This window comes from Phocoena phocoena, chromosome 4 (genome assembly GCF_963924675.1).
Source record: "Phocoena phocoena chromosome 4, mPhoPho1.1, whole genome shotgun sequence".
Lineage (NCBI taxonomy): Eukaryota > Metazoa > Chordata > Mammalia > Artiodactyla > Phocoenidae > Phocoena > Phocoena phocoena.
Genome location: NC_089222.1, coordinates 103,930,407 through 103,944,952, shown reverse-complemented (window position 1 = coordinate 103,944,952; position 14,546 = coordinate 103,930,407).

The window sequence follows — 14,546 nt, the reverse complement described above, 5'->3', positions numbered from 1 at the left end:
ACATCTGGCATTTTTCTTCCCAAGAAAAAAGAACAACCAGACAGACTGCTTGAAGTTCTGCCCACTGGGAGAATTTCCCCTCATACTGTCTTTCAAGGATGTCCCAGAAAGGGGCTATAGGGCTGCAGCTCTTTACTTCCAGGTGGTACATGCCTATTACAGACCCACTCACTGTAACCCAGACCCAAATTTTCTCTTCCCTTATCAACTGATCATAGAGAACTCCTGACGAGGCCAGAGGTGTAGGCTGAGAGAGATAAAGTAATGGGCCACTTCTTCATGGAACTTGAGAGCCTGCTCAAGCCTAATCCTATAGGCACTACTTGCATTTGATGATGGACTGCTACTGTATACTCCCAACTTTATGACTTGGTAGGTCAGACAATGCTCAGTTCATGATGGACGTCTCAGGTTGCCTGGTATCTTAGTGGTCCATGGTTAACATTCAGTTTCTACTAAGGCCCAATAGCAAACCAAAAGCTGTTTCTCAAAAGGAAAGTAGTTTCCACAGAACTACTTTTGACAAGGTTCAAGGTTCAGTGACAAGGTTTGCTCCAAAATCTGAAATTCTGAGCTGTTATTCATTGATAAGTGCCTATGAAAATCCTTCTCTGCCATACCACATTAAGCACTATTGGAACTACTGGACCATATGGCCCAAGTGGCAAAGCAGCTAGGCATAACAGCCTGGACCTGTTGCAAAGCCTTCCCTTACTCTAGGCCCCAATCAAAACTAGCAGTTTTTTGGTCAGTTGGTAAATGGGCTGGAGTGACACACCCAAATGAGGAATATGTTGCCTCCAAAATCCAAAGAGGCCCACGACTCATTATTATCTCTTTTTTGGTTGTTGGAGAGGCTAGATGGAACAACTTATCCTTCACTTTAAAATGGATACCTTGACATGCTTCACACCACTAGATTCTTAGAAATTTCACTGATGTAGAAGACCCCTGAATTTCTGCTGGATTTATTTCTCACCCTCCGACGTGCAAATGTCCTACCAACAAGTCTAGAACTGTTGCTACTTTTTGCTCAATAGGTCCAATCAGCATAATGTCATCAATGTAATGAGTCAATGTGATATCTTCTGGAAGGGAAAAAAATCAAGATTTCTGCAAACTAAATTATGATATAAGTTTGGATAGTTGCTATATCCCTAAGATATGGCAGTGAATATGTATTGTTGGCTTTGCCAGCTGAAAGCAAACGACTCTGGTGGTCTTTGCTAACACGAATGGAGAAAAAAATCATTTTCCAGATCAATAGCTACATACCAGGTACCAGGGGATGTGTTAATTTGTTCAAGCAACGAAACCACATCTGGTACAATAGCTGCAACTGGATTTACCACCTGGTATGTGTACAATAATGCACTGTCATTCTCCAAGATTCATCTGTTTTCTGCACAGACCAAATAGGCAAGCTGAATAGGGATGTAGTGGAATCACCACCCCTGCATCTTTCAAGTCTTTGATGGTGGCACTGATTTCTGCATTACCACCAGAGATGAGGTATTGATTTTTATTTACTATTTTCCTAGATGGAGGCAGTTCTAGTGGTTTCCACTTGGCCCTTCCCACCATAATAGCCCTCATTCCACAGATCAAGGAACCAACATGGGGATTTTCCAGTTGTTTTTATGTCTATTCCAATTATACATTCCAGAGCTAGAGAAATAACTACAGGATGGGCTAAGGGACACACTGGACCCACTATAAACTAGATCTGAGCTAAAATCTCACCTCCAGAAGCTCCTACACTGACTGGTGGACCAAACTGGCATTTTGCAACTCCTAGAAATAGTGTCAGTTCAGAGCCCGTGTCCAGTAATCCCTAAAAAGTCTGATTATTTCCTTTTCTCCAATGCATAGTCACCCAGTAAAAGGGTGATCCCTTTGGGGAATGCTGGGAGAAAGATTAATAGTATAAATTTCTGGCAGTGCAGCTGGGCTTTCACTCAAGGGGACTCAGCATCCTCTTCATTCAAGGGGTTCTGGGTCTGTAAACTGGTTCAAGTCTGGGAATTGATTTAGGGACCGTAACTCTGTTTTTATGATTCCAGTTAGACTTTTATTTACTTGGCCTACAACTTTTCTGCTTATACAAATCAAGTGAAAATGTAGTAGACTTCCCATCTATTTCACTTCTAGGAACACCATGATTCAACTAGCCAATGCCAGAATCTTTACTACTCAGACTATTCTGATTATTGCTTTGACTCTGGTGTCCATTATGATAACCACACCCACCTTGCCTTTGGTGATTAATTGTTACCATCTGGCTTCTGCCACCCCATGATCCAACAGTCCTCACTGCATTAAGGTTTCCCAATTAAGTTCCCACTATAATTTCTGACCTACAGAAAAGAATGACCAGGGACTCTTCAAAGATGCTAGATGTCACCTAATTTATCTCACAGTTGTAGTAAAAGATGTGTCCTCTAGATTCTTCCAGGGTGGGTGAGCAGGTCTTACATGATAGATCTGCTCTTATATTCTCATCTTCCTAAGCCTCTTGATCCCCTCCCCTACTATATACCAAGGCAGCTCTGCTGTTTCCACTTACTTAATTCAGGTCACCTTTTGGTCCATGTTTCAGCCAACCAAACTGTTAGAGCCCTCTCTAACTCCCTAAGCTGCAACATTAAATCCAGAATCTCTGCTTATTGATATATATTAATAAATTCAGCCTTATCCAACTTTGCGTTCCTTCTATTATCTAAAACCCTTAATATCCATTCCCACACATACTTCCCTGGATTTCTGTATGTATAAATTGGAAAAGTAGTTCTTTCAGAGTGCAGCACTCTTCTTCATGGTCATACTTTGTACCTCACCTTTCAGGGCCTACTGGGAAGTGAGTCTAGTTCAAGGTCTAAAAGCAAAAAGGGGTCCTAAGGCAGATGAGCAGTGTTTTGCAAGGCAGCTGATTCATCGGAGGCCACTGCAGTCTCCTAAGGCATATCAGCCTTACTCCCCTGAGGTAGAGGTGCAACAGCTGCTTCTACTGGCAAAGAAGACTCAGAATTATTAGAGGTTCCATGTCCCCAGCCTCATCAGGATCTTTCCATATGGCCCCATTCTAGTTTTCAGGATTCCATTCCTTCCCAATCAATGCCCTTACTTTACCAGCAAACACCCTGTAAGGTTGGGAATTCAATTTGTGTTATAATTAAGCACTAGCAGGATGAGACCCTAGGTCTGATTTTCAGCAACCTCTGTGGCTCTAGGAGATAAAGGTTTCTTTCAGAGCAGACACAGAAGCTTTCAGGTCATTTATGTGGGGCTTAAACTGGAAATTCAAATCCTTGAGCTCGTCTTTTTCTTTCCCCACTTTTTCCAACACAATCAGGAGCAGCCAGATAATCTCATTGTACGTGTTAGTTTGACAAAAATGTGCTAAGGTACCAAATACATGGTCACCCAAAAACCTGCCTTCTCTAAGTATTTGTTTAGAAGAATCCAAGATAATATTTTGCATATCTTTATTGCCAGATCATACCGTGAACTATCAGTGCTCTCTTTACTACTGGAAATATAGTCATTAGCACCTTTATATCTAGTCAGATCAGACAACCAATTCCAGAAATCCCAGCATCAATTCAGAATCCTTTTTACTACTCTTCCTTTTGCACACAAAGCCCCAACCATAATGACCTTCTTACTGGTCTATGAACACAACAGACACATTCCTCCATTAGGATCTTAGCTGTTCCTTATGCTGAAACTGCTTGCTCTTTGCCAGATATTGGCTTGGCTAACTCCTTCATTTCTTCCATGTTCTTGTTCTAACTTCTCCTTGATGAACCTGCCCACCCCATTTAATAAGGCAATCCACCAAAGTCCCCCTACTTGTTCTATTTTTCTTTTTCCATAACATGATGGATTTCTAACATAATGTTACATATTTTGTTTCATATATATTATTTTTGTTGTTATTGTTTCTTGCTTATGTCTCTCTTCAGTAAATATAAGCTGTGATCTTTGCCTATTTTGTTTAACAATGTATCCTAAGATACTTGTTAAATAAATTACATAATCAGATTTCTGCTTCTGTAACTTAAATATAAGAAATATGAACTTTGTGTACATCACAAAGTGCACAGCAATCAGGAGATGAATATGGAGTGAACTATAATAAATATGAGTTCCATACAGAAACTTCAAAATCTCTCAAAACGTGTAGCCTCAATATCAGAGCAAATCATAGCAGGTGCAAGCCGAGGAAGTGGAAGCCAAAAAAAATCATTTTATCCAACCTCCTGATTCTACTAAGGAAGACAATTAAGCCCAAGGAAGTTAAGTGTATTGAAGAATGGTGAAAAGTTACCTAAAGGCAAAACTAAGACTAGAATCAAATCTTCTAATTACCAACACTATATTCTTTCTATTTTCTCAAATCGACAAATTCACTGCTCAAACAGGATTTATAACAATCAAGTAAAAGGATGAAAGAAGAAATTTCCAACATTATTGAGTATTTTTAAATGTAGGGCTTTGAAATTTAAGCTTGCAGTTTCTAATTTCACCAAATTGAATCCTATAATCTGGTATACTTGTTTCTCAGAAACAGCACAGATGACTGAGGTTTAGCATCTCTGGATGTAAAAAACTCTGTTAGAGGAGAGAAACACCTTACTGAATCTAAATTTACAATCATATGGAACTAAATTATTGGCCTCTGCCAGTCCATGGGAATTTCATTTTCAGAACTGAAATGAGCTTAGTAAAAGCTACTATTGACAGAGGGAAAGATTGTATCAACCAATGATATAAAGGAAGTAGAAGTTGTCACTATAAGGGAATATCTCCTTAGTCTACCTTGCTATTGAATAGTTTCAAAGAACTTTTTTTCTATATAAATGACCAGGGAATTAATTTAGCCAGGAGAAAAGCATCTGTTAATTGTGGTTATGCTTCTACAGACTAAATTTTGCCAGTGGAGTGTAACTCTCCCACAGAGTTTTATAGAATGAGAATCTGGGTCAGTGTTTTATATGACTGGCTTCTCCTAAGAAAGTAATGTGATACTCCCACTTTGCTGAAACTGAAGAACAAGAAGCTATAATTTTGTAGTAAAGTTTATAATTTTCTTTCCCAGGCATTTTGCTCTTTTGGTCTTGTGATTCTTTCCCCACTAATGTTATGGCTAATTGAGATACATTTCTCTCTGATGAAGGCTGAATGAATCTTCCCTGGTAAAAATTTCATACATTTATAGCTAATAATGTCCATATATTTAATGCCCACTTCACTGGTAATGAATTAGTTATTAGGTTTTCCATATGAATTGGCAACAAAAAGTTCATAAAACTAATCATTTAAAGGTCAATGTTTATATAGTTTAAAAAAATAGAATCTAGACAGCCAGTTTAATTCTCTGCTTTACATCAATTAAAGAAATATTCTTATACTCAGAAACCACTATAAGTCTATTCTTCAGAATAATATTAGAATTTGAGTATCATCTGCAAATTCTCTCACACTGAAAGTTAATTATATTAGTATTAAACTGATTTATTAAAACTTGAAATGTTACAGTAAGAAGACATGAAGAATCTTTTAAACTCTAGTATCAGACTGTTCTCACTTTCAAAATACATTGCCTCATGTACTCAGTGTTAATTTGGTTAACTAACTAAAATGGTAGAATTCTTTATCCCCATTATTGTGTGAACATGTTAAACTATCTCTTTGGGAGTAAAAACATAGTTTATGACAGTCACTTTCTAAATTTTAAAGACTAGTAACTTATTTTCCCAGCGGTATGCATTTTTTATTTGAGAAACTTGACTTCCACTCCAGGTACCTCAAACCTTATTTAAATGCAAATACTATTCTGAAATACTTTCCCTCAACATACAATTCTCAACTGGAGACATAAGTAGTTTGATTTTTTTAAAAATTGATAAGCAATTTATTAACTGGAGATTTTTGTTAAGTTCATGACCTTCCTGAAACTACTTTAATTCAAACATATGTCACAAAATATAAATTAAAATAATGTCATACATTGAAAGGACAGTGATACAATGACTCACCAAACTGCCAAAAATCTGAACATGGTTTTATTCTCAGCCTTATGGCAAGTTTCTTCTTTATGCCAGGAACCTCAATGAATAATCAGTAACATTCTAGGAAGAAAGTAGATGCAAAAATATTGCAGAAGACTGTGGGACTCCTCAAGAAAAATAAAATCTCTAATGTCTTTGAATCATGCATGAATTATGCATATAACAATGACAGAATTTTGTTAAAACTTTAAAAGCTTGAAAGTTTCCCCAACCACATTTTCTCCTAAGATCAACAATGAAGAGGTCTACATTTAATATAAAAATTCTCCTAAATTCACATACTGGCTTTCTGTATTATTTAAATTCTTAGTTCTTAAAAAAGGGGGAAAACCTTCCCTTTCTTTCTCTTTAAGAGAGTCAATTATTCTAAAAAAGTAAAAATAATAAAAACATGTCAGCATAACCAAATCAGCTTTCGGTTTTGCCTCTAAAATTTAAAAGAAGCTTTAGCAGCATGAGAAAATAGTGTAAGTTCTGACTATGTGCTTTCTATCTCTCTATTTCTATGTTCTGGAAGTGAAAATGCTAAGATGGTCCACTGCAGACTAGAAACATAGAACATACTTCCATTCCAAAAAGACGGTACCAAAAGTATATCTTTTAAAAATAGATGTCTACAAACCTGGGTCATCTGGTCAACCCTGCCTTGCAGCATTTCACACAGAGTGCAATTTATTCTTTAAATTGAATAACAGTCTCACAAAAGAATAACACTATTAAAATAAACAATACCCCTGCCCTGTAGGACCTCAATATTTCTTGCTAAGAGCAAGTACTCAAAGAGAGAACAGAAACTCACAACTAGAGTGGGAAATAATTTTTAAAGTATGTATTTCTCCATAAATGAGTAGCAAGAAAACAGAGAAAGAAAATCAACTCAACAAACTGTTTCAATGAGGAACTATCAAGTTATATGATAAGCAAAAATTTTCAGGACAATAAGCCCACTATTTTCATAACAAAGGAAACTTGGTGCTCAGGATCTTTAGGACAATAAGGAGAGGAGCAAATATTTAAATATTTCTACATTTTTTAAAATTTTAATTGTTTAAAAAAGGAAGTTTATGGCCCACAACACAGGGAAAAAGCAATCACCAAGTTATAGAATGTTTTCCATTTCATTAAGCTTGATGGTACCCTCAATAATGGTCAACTAAGGCTCTACATTTGGAACTAATGATTATATATTACTGTTAACTTTAGATAATAATAGCAATAGCTAACACTTATTAAATGCTTACAATGGCCAGGTGGATGCTGTTCTAAGTAGTAAGTTTTTAGTTCATGTAAATCCTCATAAAATAACTTATCTTACCTATTTTATAAATGAGATAATAAAGGTATAGAGAATTTAAATGATTTATCCAAATCATATAGCTAGTAACAGAACGAATAACTGAACCCACTTAGTCTGACTCCCAGGTCCAACTACTTAAACAAAGTTCAACATGTCTTAGGAAGCTTAATGAAGTCAAAGGAGCTTGGATAGTAGCAACAGAAGCCTAAAACAGATTTTAAGTTTTATAGTCAATTCCATTTATTTTTTTTCTTTTATGATCTTGTATATTACTTTTTTCTTCTATTATATTTTAAGCTCAGAAAACAGCTCCACTTGCAAAGATTGGAGAATATTCATTTCACTCAAGGCCATAAATGACACTACCAAATCCTCCAACATCATCTTTTATTCTGATCACTTTCCCTGTCTGTACTTTGGGTGTTCCATCTGGGTACAGAATTACCCTGAGCACTACTGAAATCATTTGGCCAGGAGCCTGAGACCCTGGTTCATTCTTGCCAGTTTAAGAGCTGTACCAATCTCCACATTCCCCCAGCTCTTTGTGGGGTGCACATCAATTAGGTAAGATACCTAGAAGTATGAGTCACTTGGCTGATGCTGACTTGACATAAATAGATTGCCAAATATTTCTCCAGCAAAGATGGGTTTATTCAGGATCAGCAGAGAACTGCAATTTGGGGTCTGAAATCATGGTGAGCCACATGAAAGTACCAGCATAGCAAGGGAAGGAGAACGCTTCCCTTGGCATAGAGAGGAAAAGGAAGTTGGGACGGCTACAGTATACAAACAAAGAGTCCATGACTTTTCATTGACTGAGTCCTTACCAGGGAAAAAGAGGTGACTGTCTTCTTCCTGTTGGGATCTGCTACCATCACAGGGTGTGAGGGTTCCCTCTTTTGTGCCCCCAACTCTATTTAATTTAGACTTCTGTTTACTAATTGTTTTACACTGACTAGATTGCTCATTGCCCTGTCATACTAACCTAATTCTGTGACTTCTCAACACTGAAGTAGGACAAAAGAAAACTGAACTCTATAAAACACTATACCTAGCCTAACTGAATGCCTAATACCTGCCTAAACTTGGAAGATGGGCAGCTACTGAAGCCCAGCTTATTTCTCTTTCTGGGTCAACCTGTGTTGCTGAGAAGTCTCATGAGCTAACACAAAGTAAAAGCTGAACAGACTGAAAAATCAACAACTCTTCTGGATTCTTGGATTCGTAACACAGACGAGGACACAGCGCAAACCACTGCCCCCCAAACTGGAGAGACAGACAAATACAGGAAGTCTCAGCTTACTGGAACCATTCAAAGCCACCTCAGGAACCAGTGCTGGACTAGGAAAACTTGAACCTTTATTGACAAATTGCTGGAGGCTCAATGCAGACAAGTCTGAGAATTAAAAACTCCAGGGGGACCCAGTTATAGGAAGCTCCCACGCTTTTGAGAATTTTACCTCCAGGAGCTCAACCAAGTTCTCACAGTAAATATCAGAGAAAAATTCCCCCATGCTTCTGGGAAAAGGAACCATTTTGAAATATTCAAGAGCACTATGTTCTCAATAAGGCCTGACTTCAGGAAAAATTTTTAACCAGAACCTAACCTGATGGGGTTTTATCAAAACCTGACTCACCTGTCGTTGGGGAAATACCCAACTCTAGCCCACTCTAGCCACCCTTTTTCACCTAAGAGGGGAGAAAAAATACTGAGAAACATTTGTGAAGTCCACAGTCTAGAGTCATAAATAGGCTCACTAAAAGTGATGATCTCTCTTTCCCTCATTTTGTGATACTTTTTTCAGCTTTTACAAATACAATAAATTTATTAGAAAGCTACCAAGAAATGGAGGAAAAGATCTTTTGTATTAGTGTGTGAGTGTGCATATTGTGTTTGTGTCTCAGAGGGTTGGGATGAAGTGAGGAAAAGACATTAGAATAAAGCTATATAGAAGAACATGTAGTTAGCTAAGAAGGAAATGAAAAGTGATACTAAATCTAACACTCAAGTAGATAAAGCTTCAAACATCTTCACAGGAAATAAATGAATAGTGCTAATAGCTGGATCCAATTTATAAGGCCCTAAACGGATATTATAGGAGGAAGGGAGATAATTAATCTTCAGCTAGAACAATGAAAGCTCAGCTGCAGCATTATCACAGTGCCACATTCCAAGACTCTGGAGGTGCATTGCCTTCCAATGTATTAGTCAAAGACTATCCAGAATTAGGATGCTTAATTATTTGCAAAGATTCTTTGTATTTTTTTAAATCTCTGCATGAAGCCACTGATTACTGTACATTAAAAGTTTTCCCTAAAAAAAAAAAAAAGTTCTCCTTTCTTATTATATACTGCATTGAGACTATAACAGCAATATTAATAGTCTCTGAGCATGGAAATGGAGATACTTGATTTCAAAATTATTTGACAAAACTATAGTTTTCATGATTATTTGATAGATTAGCTATCTGATTCCAAATTTAATAAAGCTATAGTTTTTGGTGATTCCTTGAGTATTTGGTCTATATTTTTTAGATCTTATAATTTTAAAACAAATAGTTGCTTTATTCCACTTTCAGTTGATTCAAATAAAAAAGTTAAAATCACAATAGTTAAAAGCAGGAAAAATATAACCAAATATTAATTCCATTTTTTGCAGGAGATTATTTCAAGCATGAGTAACATCAGTAACAAAGGAAGTTTTGTGCAATCTATGTCACTTTACCAGTGCATCAAATGGAATGGGAAAGTGAAAACTCTTAACGTTAATATAAGCACATTCTGTACCTTGAAATATTGAACAAGTTTATTCTTAGAAGCTTTGCGAATAAACCTCTATCATTATCAAAATGACATTGGTTGGCCACTTTTGCAATGAACAAGTTTTAAAAACAGGGGTGTCCTTTTTTCTGCCTCTCTAACACTTACACTTTCTCAACCAGTTTCAAAAGACTTTGTCCAAAGTCTCTAAAATCTTCCACTCCTTTCTATTACCTTGACTCTGCCCCTAGTATATTTCACAAGTATGATTACATTTGCCTTTTAACTGTCTCCTTCACTCCAACTCTTTCTCATATTTATTTTACAACAGTCAAGAGGTTCTTATCATATGCAGATTGATCATGCCATACTCTTATCTATAAATCTTCAAGGTTTTCTCTTTACCCTAAAGTACGAACCCCTTAGCAGAGCAGTCATAACTTGCCATGAGTGGGCCCCATTTACCTATCCAGTTGTACCTCCTAATGCCATTCTCTCATCTGCGATTTATTTCAGTCAAGCTACAAAATGTTTCTTGAAATGCTCTGTAGATGTTTGCCTTTACTCACCCTTCTTTCTTTATAGAATTCCTTTCCCCCTCCCACCTGCATTACTCTTGGAAAGCTTGCATTGTGCTTTCAAGACCTGCTCTTTATCTGATTCCTACTACCTACCCAGAGTCAGCCCCTTTTCTGAAGTGCCATCATATCAACAGATACTGCATTATAGTTACTTTACACGCCTTCTCCCTTGCTCTCCTATGCCGAAAAAAACCAAAAACTGTGTTTAGCACATTGTAGGTATTCAATAAACACATGCTACATTAATTAATGAATTCTACCTCATTAGTAGATCAGCATGCCCCAAATACTGGTAGGCTGAGCTGCCAGTGACCTTTTCACTTTTGTACTCACAGGCCCACCTCTAACAGGCTCACCATTTTCTTATTCTTCTCCCCATGACAGACTCTATTCTAATCCATATTTTTACTGAATAAAAGTAAATGAAGTAACATTTTGGTAAGAATATAAGGGAAAAGATCATTACTTTTAAGAAGCAGTTGTTAGAAGACAATTCTCCAGGAATCTTTTGCATTTCTGCACAACTTGCAAACAAAGGTACTTATTGCCCTTTTGTTCCAAACCACCTTTTCAAGTATGTGTTCATAGAAAACAGCCTTGGAAGATAGTATCTCCCTTCAAAGAAGAATGCAGGTTTGTAATTGTCCAGTATAAAAAAGATAATGGGTTCCTCTAGGTAAAAGATTGGTCAGATGTGCTTGTAGATCATTATAAAAGATTCAGCTTCCCGAAGCTCAGTGTTCCTCAGCTGTGGCATAGATCAAACCCGTGCGCCTTGCTGGGGTGGGGAGCAAGGTGCACCACTGCAAACATGAGGCTCGTGTTTCCTGCTGTGCTGTAGTAAAGTCCTTAGTTCCTGACTTGGAATCTCATGTGCTCCTCCAGCTTCCATGAAAGTATGCTAGGCTAACTTATTAGTTTGCAAGTACATTTCATCAATGAGTTTGGGATGCTGACAGAGCCATGACTTCCTGGAAGAAAAAGAATAAGGCCTCATGCACCTGTTTAGAAACATGAGAAGACTCCCTGGAATGTGGAGAGCGAAGAAGTGTGGGGTTGGGGAGGGAGGAAGTGTCTCCTACTGTCCTACCTGTTAATGAATATTTAGAGTGATTGATGAAAGGTAGGATTGATTCAAGCTGTTCCAATAGGGATGTGATGCTTGGTCACTCTCCTCCAGGCAAGAGAGGTAAGGATTTTATCATAACAAGACAGCAGAAAGAATCAAAACTCTGGCCAAAAGGCAATATGGCTGTAGCTGTGAGTCAAGGAGTCCCTCAACCTGAAATAGATGGTGTCAGTAATGATGAGCTTGCCACCTGAAACAAATATTGGGTAGGTCAAAAATATTAAAGGTCTTTTCAGTTGAGCCATGTGCAGTTCAAGGACCACTTGAAACTAAAAGTAGATGTGCCTTGCTTACTGGTGTGGAGTCATTCTCTCCCTGCATGCATTCTATCCTTCTATCCTTCCCTCCTTCCTCTACCTTAATCTCAGTTGCTTTATGGCAGAAGATGATTAGGGGTGGGCTGAGGCTGTCCCTCCTTCATCACGTACCTAAAATCATATGCACCTATACAAGCACACTTCAGGGACGGGAGAAACTCAAACTTTTATGACTCTGTTGCTTATAAGCACCCAACTCATCATCCTACCCAGTTCTGCAGAACAAGAAGATAACCAAATTCAACCATTGCTATTTGGACAGGGTTCATAGTGAGGGGGGGGAATCTTTGTAGAATTTATAGGTGAATCCTTTGGGACCAACTCAAAGTACTGTTGATGCCTCAATATCTGAATGTACAGTAGGATTGATGTGTTATATTCTTGTACTTCACCATTCCTTAAGTGCCATATGGGGGTCCCCTCAATCAGGGAAGAGCCAAATGTAAAGAAATGTTAGTGGGACAAACTCCCCTGAAACTTTCTACCAGTGGATGGGTCAGGAATTAGCATGCATGCCTCTCCCCTCTAATGTCCAAAGCTCTCACTATACTGATGATGTCCTGTTGGCTGGCAAGTTAAAAGCCCAATCTCAATGACCCTTAATGTAGTATTTTCATACCTCTTCAGCAGGAGTGGCTAATAAGTTCTGAGAAAAACATGTACCTGCATGCAAAGTAGTTTCTTGGGAGTATTTAGATAGACTCACAATACTCAGTGCCTTCAAAAATCACCTTCTTGGTGACTGCCAAGCCAAAATGGGGCCTAGGAGATTCAAATTAATTCAGGTCCAGCCCCTTAGATCTCTTGCTGACCGGACATGGTCTTAGATCTTAAGGATAATGACCATTTAGTAGTCCATTGCTTACTGAGTCCTCCTACAGTAATCCACACAGGCCAAAGTGGGGAGCATAATAGGTATCTGTAAGTTTTATAGAAATGCCCTTACTCTTGTAACTAATCTTTTTGGACAAAAGGACTGGGTGTAAGAGGGGGATGATAAGATAAAGGTGAGGTTATAGCTATTGAAACAGACACACTGACTTTGTGGATAAGAATGAAAAGCAACAATCCTGGCGCCTGAGGAGGCGACAGCCAGGATGCCAGGAAGAATGGGGAAGGGAGGCAATTTAATGATCATTCTCTTTCAGAACCCCCTGTGGAATCTTCTGCATGAAAGAAAGTGCCCCAGTGCAACTCTTCAAAACTTAACTTTAGTGCCTTAAAGTCAACTGAATCCCGGGTCAGCCATCATCCTGTTCCAGATGAGTCTGACCTGTGATTTGATCGCCATTTCACTTAATGTTCTCAAGATGTCTATCTGAAAGGGCATTGGATGGTCCTAACTCCCAAAATACCTCTGATGTCTTTCCCCGCCCTGATTCCCAGTCATGCTCTTGGGCAGAGGAATATCAACCAGCTGGTAGTGTGGAAAAGGTGACAGTCCCTCTAAAAATAAGGAATAGAGTCAATTATTCAAACTGAACTTAGAACGCTACAGTTTACAATCCAGCCAGGTGGCTACATTGGAAGCACTCTCAATCTGTGCCTCCTGACTGATGTAGGTTCTGTTTGAGGGGCACCATTAACTATAAACAACACTTTCTTTCCAGAGGCACCTTCAAGATGGTATTTTTATGAGGAAACCAGTCATTACCATGGCTTGCTCCCAAAAACATGGTTGCTTAAACCTCAGTGATGATCACAAGGGACCTTCAGTGTTTAAGGAAACACTATCTCAGACCTGGAAGGCATTCAGGTCAGCCCCAACTCACTGACCAGTGTTGATACGAACGTGAGACTCGGCCTAGATTTCTCCCTTGAAGAACAAAGTGGAGACTGGGCAATCTCTAATACGTCTTTCTGCACCTGGCTTAATTCCCCAAGCCAAGTGGAAAGCTCAATACAGAAACTTAAGGAGAAACCATCTGGCTTTCTAAGGGACACCCTAATTGTCAATGGAGGCATGGCATGGTTGAGGTAAATGGTGCATGTTAGCCCCATCTTTCTGCTTGGAGTCTTGGGAATATCCTTAATTAAATGTTGTATGAGAGAAACCAGACAGATATGGTCCCAGTTTCTATCAATTAGATTAACTAGAGTGTTGTCCTCTTGCGAATATATGCCATAATAAAGTCAATGCAGAAACAAGGAATTGCAATTATTTGGAGACAGTTCTCCATGGATATCTCATATCTCTGTACATTTTATGAGCAAGGACGATAATTACCACTAACTACACTTTATTCTGAATTCTTTTCATGGATGTCTGCATAGCAAATAGCCTTGTCAGATAGAGATAATGTGTCTTCCTCCAAGATAGAGTAAACAAACCCTCTAGTATAATAAAGATAACGTCTCCTACAGGGCAGTGGTTGGACAGGTCTGCCT